The sequence below is a fragment of the Microtus oregoni genome, unplaced genomic scaffold (genome assembly GCF_018167655.1).
Source record: "Microtus oregoni isolate MIOR12 unplaced genomic scaffold, Mior012 000004F_ref0000308, whole genome shotgun sequence".
NCBI lineage: Eukaryota > Metazoa > Chordata > Mammalia > Rodentia > Cricetidae > Microtus > Microtus oregoni.
Genome location: NW_024543063.1, coordinates 17,446,646 through 17,454,864, shown reverse-complemented (window position 1 = coordinate 17,454,864; position 8,219 = coordinate 17,446,646). Strand labels below are relative to the sequence as shown.

Sequence of the window (8,219 nt, the reverse complement as noted above, 5' to 3'; positions counted from 1 at the left end):
ACATATCATGCGCAAAGGCTTGGATATAAAAATATGAAAGGCACAGCCTGTGAGCTGCTAGAGGAAATCCGAAGTCCAGAACAGGAGATGAAGATGGAAAAGTATTAGGGGATGTTTTTTCAGCGACCTTAGAGTTGAGACTAAGTGTTCTGACTTGACTTCAAGCCAAGGCATTTCCCTCTATTTAATGGGGCTAAATTTATATATAATTAAAATTGCTAGTCCCAGTTTAATGGAAAACATTACATGCTCTTACAGGGATAATTTTAAACCAACCGCTCTCAGCCTTTTTATTATATTCTGTCATGGTAGACATAAGAAACGATGTTAGCATGCGGCACATATTTTATTGGTAGGATATTTCTAATTTTCTACATGTTAATCCCCATCCCCTTCCCCTCTAGTTCAAGGATGTCCATCAGAATGCAAGCTGGATAACATAATAACATTGTTACTGTAAAAGCAATATAATCGGTTAACAAGAAAACAATTTATGAACTTTGGCCTTCAGTTCGTATGGAGTAACAAGTTATTTGTAATAAACCTCAGAACCAGTTGTGAATAACAACGTCTCTAACATAGTACTGCATAGCCACTGCTTTAGAAGCAAGAATGCGAACAGCGACCTGCAGTCAGGAGCCACACATAGAGAGACTTGAAATTGTCCCTTAGTGTTGACCTTAAAAAGTGGGAGTAGAAGGGAGCTCACACTGACACCAAGGTGAAGGCAGTAGGGCATTCTGTTGAACTGGAAGCCAAAAGGAGCTCCGGAGCCTTGGGAGATGAGTCAAGTTTTTGACTACTTCCTTCCCCCTATTCCTCTGAGCTAGCTGGAGATGAAGGGCTGTTGGCTCCTGGAGCAGACCTGTCTCAATTATTCTTTCAGGCCCCCTTCCTCCTCTGGCTTTATTCTAATGCTCTGTAGGCACCTGAGCACAAAATGCCATCTCTGGATTATAAAAGGCACCTGATCATTGCTGGAAGCAACCAAGGCAAATTGGTGCTTGGCCTGCGAGTCTTTGAGCTTGATTTCTTTAGGTAATTGCTTGTCTTTGTTGCTGTTGTTGTTTTGTGTTCTGTTTATGACAAGGTTTTGTTTTGCAGCTTCACTGTCCAGACTGGAATGAAACTCACTAGGTAGCCCAAATTATCCTTGAATTCTAGATCCTCCTGTGTCTGCCTCCCAAGTGCTAGGGTTACAGATAAGCACCACCATCCCATGCTTCACTGTATCTGGTGCTGATTCAGGGCCTTTGGACCGCTAAGCTTATTTTGTAGTTAGATAAATCTAGCAACAATTAGATGTTTAATGTGTCCAATGGTAAAATTATTGAAAGAAGACAAAACAGGGAGGAGAGCCAGGAGGGAAGCTCTTTCCAGAGGGTGGGAGAAGGCCTTTCTGAAGGGATCCTTACTGGAGTCCTGTAGGACCCAGAGTATGCAGAAAAAATCCAGAGAAGAGGATATGAGGCCAAAGAGTAATGGGATTTGAATGACTAGGAGCTTTTTAGATCATTCATAGTGCCATAGGGACGAGAGAAATACATGTACATGTGGAAAATGACCTTAAGTCAGATCACATGACTTGCTTGTCTTAACAAGGTAGTGAGGGAGAGTCACTTGACTCCTGATGACAGGGTGGCCATGGCTTTGAAGGGAGGTCATCTTACAGCCTGTTTGGAAGTCATGGCGACTGTGGACCTGAAAAATGTTAGCATATCTCTGAGATTTTAATAAGAAACATTGGTTAATAAGTGGGTAATAGTGAAATATAGAAGCACCCATAGTCAACCCAGACTTGAAGCCACTTGAACCAGCATTGCCAGTTTGTAATTATAGTCCATTCTGTAATTGGATGTCCAGGCTGGAATGGAGTTCAGAACTTTACAAAATCCTGTTTCAGTCTGGAGGATCAGAAAGGAAGACTCCCAAGTCTTTGGGTGGTTGACTCAACTTTCCTTGATGAGTTTCATTGAAGTTTAAAGTCCAGACAAAAGAGTCCACTGTTTATCTTTGTTCCCTTTGCAGAGTTGTGCCTAATAAGGTGTGGGCTGTTCTCACCTGAGCTAGAAATTAAACCCATTAGAAACAAGGATCACTTGACTGTGCTGGTTTCCTTTTTTCTCAGCGCCTCTCTCCTGTCACCCATGAGTGGTTGAGGATTCCAGCCCACCTCGTACCTCAGTTTTAGGAAAATTTTTACTAAGAATTCATGACAACTCTTTTTTTTCCCCCAGTTTATAAACGCAAAGATTTTCTCTACTTGATCCCGTGAAGTCTGTGGATATTTCATTCTGAATGTCACCCTGAAGATAGGAAAGGAGGTGGGAATCCATAATAGAGTTGGATAACTGGCACAAGGGAGTGTTTAATCTAAGGACTAGAAGGTTTCTAAACTGGCTCTGTATCTGTGCCTATTGCTTTGTGTAATTCTTCAGGGTGTTTCCAAGCATTTTATTAAGATGGATGAACTGATTAAGCAGCCCTCTTGGTATGTGTGCAGCAAACAGTGATTGTGAGCATGGTCTGGGATGGAGAAATTCATGCCTAACATTTCCAGTCCTAACTGACATCGTGGAAAAATAAATCAGGGCTTCTTACAATAGGGATGCCTTATCACACCATGGTTAAAATCAGTTCTATGTTAATTCAAAATTAGAAAAATCATAACAAATTGAAGTTATTTATAGTTATAACTACTCATTATAAAGTTATATATATATATATATAAATTTATAACTTTTAATCATTTATAACCTCATGGAGCTTTATGTAGGCATGTAACATGCAGGATTATAGGAATATCATATGGAATCTACAAATATCATATGAGATGCAGAATTCATTCTGTGATAAGAGATTATTTCAAATTAATCTTGATGAGACCATAAAATAACATTAAAATGGAGAATGCAGCCTGAAAAATTGATGTGATTAACTTATAGAAATTAAATATGGGGGCCTGGAGAGATGGCTCAGTGGTTAAGAACACTTGATGCTCTTGTAGAGGATCTGAATTTGGTTGCCACATCTAGTGACTCCTGTGACTGTAACCCAGGAGATCGTCCATCGGCATTGGCACACATGTGTACAAACAAGAACACACACAGAGAGACACAAAACTAAAAAAATAGGTATTATGAAAATATAAAATTACAACAGAAAAATCCAACAGTGATTTATTGTGAAACCCATTCATTTGAAAGGATTCTCAAGAAATGATTTTTCAAAAGAACTAGTTGCTAGAACTTCAAATTTCTAGTCTTTTTCTCTCATTTTTTGGGGCCAGCTTGTTTCTTTTTCTAAAGAATGAATGCAAGAAATCTTTCAGGTCATCAAACATCGTGGCACAGGCCTTTAATCCCAGCACTCAGTAGGCAGAGACAGGTGGATCCCTGAGTTCAAGGCCAGCCTGGTCTACAGAACTGGTACCAGGACATCCAGGGCTACATAGGAAAAAACATGTCTTAAAGAATCTTACCTGGCAGGGGAGATACCATGATCATGAAGTAGCTTTCCCAGGGTGAGACATATCCATCTCACCCTGTAGGTGCTGACTTCTGTGGTTTCCCCAAGTGTGGAAAACTCAACTGCGTAATTTGTGGCAGTGGAGACTGTATCGTGCTTTTCCCTAATGGGAGAAATCGCCGAAGTGACACTGTAATTAGGTGTCGGGATGGATCCTAGAGGTTCTAGGAGGGCAGAGATGCAATATGTCTGAAATACTAAGGGAAGGCTGTTGATTTAAAATGTTGCAATTTGATGAACTGATAAGACCCGAAAAGCAGAGGAAACAAGATGGATTGTGGGCTGTGGTGCACACAAGAGGAAATAAATTTAGAGCAAGAGGAAATAAATTTAGGACTATTTCAGTAAGCAACAACTTACTGAAATAATAAGCAAGAATAACTGAGTGATTGGGTGCTTACTAAGAAATATGGCAAGGTATGCCAAGATCTTGCCTATCCCAAAGCTCAGTGTGATGAGGGAGCAAAACAAAACAAACAAGACCAATTTAGATAGTGAATTGCATGTAAGAGGATTAATAGATACAATGGTAGGGAAAGCCAGGGAATGAGGGGCAGATATGTGTTCAGTATTTCCCAACTTTAATGCACATGTGAATTTTCCAGCATGTTAATAAGATTTAGATTTAATGTATGAGATGAGCCTTAAAGTTTGCATCAAGAATAAAAATAAAGAGTGCTGCATTAGAATCTAAAGTAACTGGCATGTCCTCTGCAGGAGACACAACCAATGCATCTAGTGAGCAGCCTCAGGAGGGCTCTATGGCACGTGATCCTAAAGATAATGACATATCAAACCAAAAACAAACCAAAAAAAAAAAAACAGCTCAAGCCAGGTGGTGGTGGTACAAGCCCAGCACTCAGGAGGCAGAGACAGACAGACCTCTGAGTTCAAGGCTAACCTGGTCTACTGAGTGAGTTTCAGGACAGCCAAGTCCACATGGAGAAACCCTGTTTTGGAACACTTCCTTCCCCCTGAAAAACATCTAGCTCAGTTCAATGGGCATTTGTGAACTTGTAAATTGGGATCCAGGTTCAAAGTTAATAAAATTCACATATTTTCCTTTTTTGTTGTTAAATCCTAATTTCTTTTTTATTTATTTATTTATTAAAGATTTCTGCCTCCTCCCTGCCACTGCCTCCCATTTCCCTCCCCCTCCCCCGATCAAGTCCCCCTCCCTCATCAGCCCGAAGAGCAATCAGGGTTCCCTGACCTGTGGGATGTCCAGGGACCACCCACCTCCATCCAGGTCTAGTAAGATGAGCATCCAAACTGCCTAGGCTCCCCCAAAGCCAGTACGTGCAGTAGGATCAAAAACCCATTGCCATTGTTCTTGAGTTCTCAGTAGTCCTCATTTTCCACTATGTTCAGCAAGTCCGGTTATAACCCATGCTTTTTCAGACCCAGGCCAGCTGGCCTTGGTGGTTTTGCAATAGAATATCCCCATTGTCTCAGTATATACATATTAGAGTACTACTCAGCAGTAAAAAACAAGGACTTCTTGAATTTTGCATACAAATGGATGGAAATAGAAAACACTATCCTGAGTGAGGTAAGCCAGACCCAAAAAGAGGAACATGGGATGTACTCACTCATATTTGGTTTCTAGCCATAAATAAAGGACATTAAGCTTATAATTCATGATCCTAGAGAAGCTAAATAAGAAGGTGAACCCAAAGAAAAACATATAGGCATCCTCCTGAATATTAACCTTCATCAGGCGATGAAAGGAGACAGAGACAGAGACCCACACTGGAGCATCGGACTGAAATCTCAAGGTCCAAATCAGGAGCAGAAGGAGAGAGAGCACGAGCAAGGAACTCAGGACCGCGAGGGGTGCACCCATATATTTTCCCCCAAAAAAATTATGAAGAAAAAACCTTAGATGGCATGAGTGCCTTCTTACCTATGCCAGGAGATATGGCAAAGCTTCTTAAACCGTGGTCTGAGGATCCAGGGAAAAAATGATGTCCAGAGCACAGGCGTCCTGGTAGGGCAGGGTAGGAAGGAAGCTTGAAAGAGAAGGTAAAGAGGAAGATCTGGATCTCACTGAGGAGTCTAGAACACCCCATTAAGGAGTCAGAACTTCACCAAGGAGGCTCGTGCTCAAAGAGGCCTAGTTTGTTAGTCACATAAAGATGGAGCCGCATCCAGCTTACTAACCCGTGGTCCTGTCTGGGCATAGGTGAAAAATGATGCTGGTACTGCATAGTAGGAGAGATCTAGACTCAGAGAAGAAGCAACCAAAGAAACGGGACTGTACTAAACCTATCACTCCTCAGTGAGCTGCTGTTGATAGGAAGGAAAGAGCAAGTAGGATCAACACCTAAACAAGAAGTGGGGATATTTGTATATCATGTAGAATTGTGTTAGAGAAGGGAAATTCTGTCAAAAACTCCAACAGGAATGAACACATGTTAATAACGATTCTAGTGCAAGCTCTGTCCTGAAGTTTAAGATTTTTAATTCAAACCCGAAGAGTTTTAAATGTGTACATATATAATTCTATTTGGGGTGACATATGGGTAAAGATGAGCAGTGACAATCTGAATTTGGGGGCTTATTTATTCCCCAAGGAAGAATGAAGAGTCATAGATAGAGAAAGAAGGCCCTGGGAGCCATTGGAAATAGTGCCTGTCTTCACGGTCACCAGATGCTGTGTGATGATGGGACATTGGCCTTGGCCATTGCCACTGTCATTAATTACCATCACTCTGCATCCCTCCTTCTGCTGAAGTTCTCCGCTGGACCAGAGTTTTGAGGGTTGGTGGCCAAGCCACCTAAGACAGGATTGTCATCTACACGTGTGGAGGGGAGAGCAGAAGAGACAGGAAGACACAGTGCTGGGAGGGAAAACCACTGAACTGACATGATTTTGGTAGTCCCAGGAAAAAATAGAGTTCAGTGCCATGTGCAGTTGGGGGTATGATTGACAGGACAGTGCCCCTTTGTCACTCATTAGAGTATAGGAACTGAGTCCTGGGCACACAAAGGTCAGTGCATTTGTTATTAGTAAGTTCAGAAGGACCCCGCCTTTCCTGATATCCAGTGTAGTATTCTGTCTGTTCAGTCAAGGTAAGCAAGTATTAATTGTGGAGGATAGATGCAACATTCCTTGTTGTGAGTAGGTGGGAACCCTGGTTCTTGCATTCATTGACATTAGCTTCAAGCTTCTGTCAATGCTTTGGTACATAAGGCGACATTCTTATGTTTACAGGATTCCATATGTTGTAAATATGAGAAAGCTTTCAGTGCATATTGCTGGCAGTTCCACGCGTAAATACTAGATGGCAGCCCAGCACTGCCTTTAGGTACTGAAAAGTCTTGCCTGGTTCTCTACCCAGCACCAATGGAAAATTTTAGATGTTTTAAGCAGGGCTTCAATGGGAAAATTTACAGAAATAAGTAAATGATGCTGATGACACATTTGTTAACCGCCTTTCTCCAAACCACTTTAAAAATTACAAGTGAGACATGCAATTTAATGAGATGGTAAAAACTGAAGACAACCAAAAAATAGGCAGAGAATGTAAATAGCTATTTTATAGGAGCAATGCATAAGGCAATAGCAGTATGCAGTGTTTAACTTCTTGGGAGAAGAGAAATTAACATTATGTAAGTGTGGTTTTATTACCTCTTGATCTGATAGAAACATTTCCACAAGTTCTATCCTAGAGAAAACTTAGAGATGCAGGCAAAGCTCTATGAACAAATATCCTTCTCCATGCTTTATTTATGGTAATCCAAAGACATTAATTCTTAGAAGCTGCTGTTCCCTACAGTGGGACATTAGACATTCTTAATTGATTTGACTTTATGTTTTAGTCAGCCTCTAACACAATTATATGCAGTAGAGTCAGTTAATGTAAAAAAGCGCACACATGATCCATAAAAACACAAAGAGAAGAGGGGTAGGCAGCCGCTTTGGGGAAGGTAGAGGGATGGGATTCGTGTGGACTTTAGTCATCAGGAGAAATGATGGAATACAAGTTTCTACTACCAGGCCATGGCTTGTCTGGCAATGAAGCAGAATCATGACCAGATGAATCACGATTCCTAGCAAGGAATCTTTAGAAGCATCCCAGGTTGGAAACCTAGGTCTTTCCCTTGAAACCTTTTTCTGGAGTCCCATGAATGTGTGGGGGCCCGAGTATGACACCCAAAGATGCTTTCAGTACCCAGAGGTCAGTGACAATTAAGGAGAAAATAATTCAATAAAATAGCACTAATCTTTTCTCTCCTGAGTGATACAGAAATATATGTACCCATTTTGCACTATTGACATATGCATTAATCTTCTTTTAATTTCTTTCTTAGCACATTCTTGTGCAAAATAGTATTTTTAATGAAAAGCAGGAAATTGTAGCTTCCTGAGCTTTTTGCTTTAAGTAAAGACATGAATGAATGAAACTAAGGAAAAATTGATAGCATGGTTTGAGCAAGAGTTTGCTTGTTGCATTCATTTAGAAAAATATGAATCAAGTGTTTGATTTATTTATTTACTGACCTGACTGAACAAGTTACCCAATGCTCCCTAGAAGATAAATAAAAGAAGTCTGTTCAACAAGGCTCGGCACTCCAGGAACTATAGTGAATAAGATTATATAGAAGCCAATCTCGGAATCTAGTGCCAAATAAGAAGTTGAACAGGCTTCAATTTAGGTGGGTATATTTTTAAGCAATACCCTAAT

General features: G+C 40.7%; 1 non-coding gene across 1 annotated transcript; it reads left to right on the top strand.

Annotated features, from left to right (window-relative positions):
- Nucleotides 1-3,473: 3,473 nt before the first annotated feature.
- Nucleotides 3,474-3,634, top strand: LOC121447680. The gene has a single exon (XR_005974213.1). It is a non-coding gene; the product is annotated as a U1 spliceosomal RNA (small nuclear RNA).
- The last annotated feature ends 4,585 nt before the right edge of the window (nucleotides 3,635-8,219 follow it).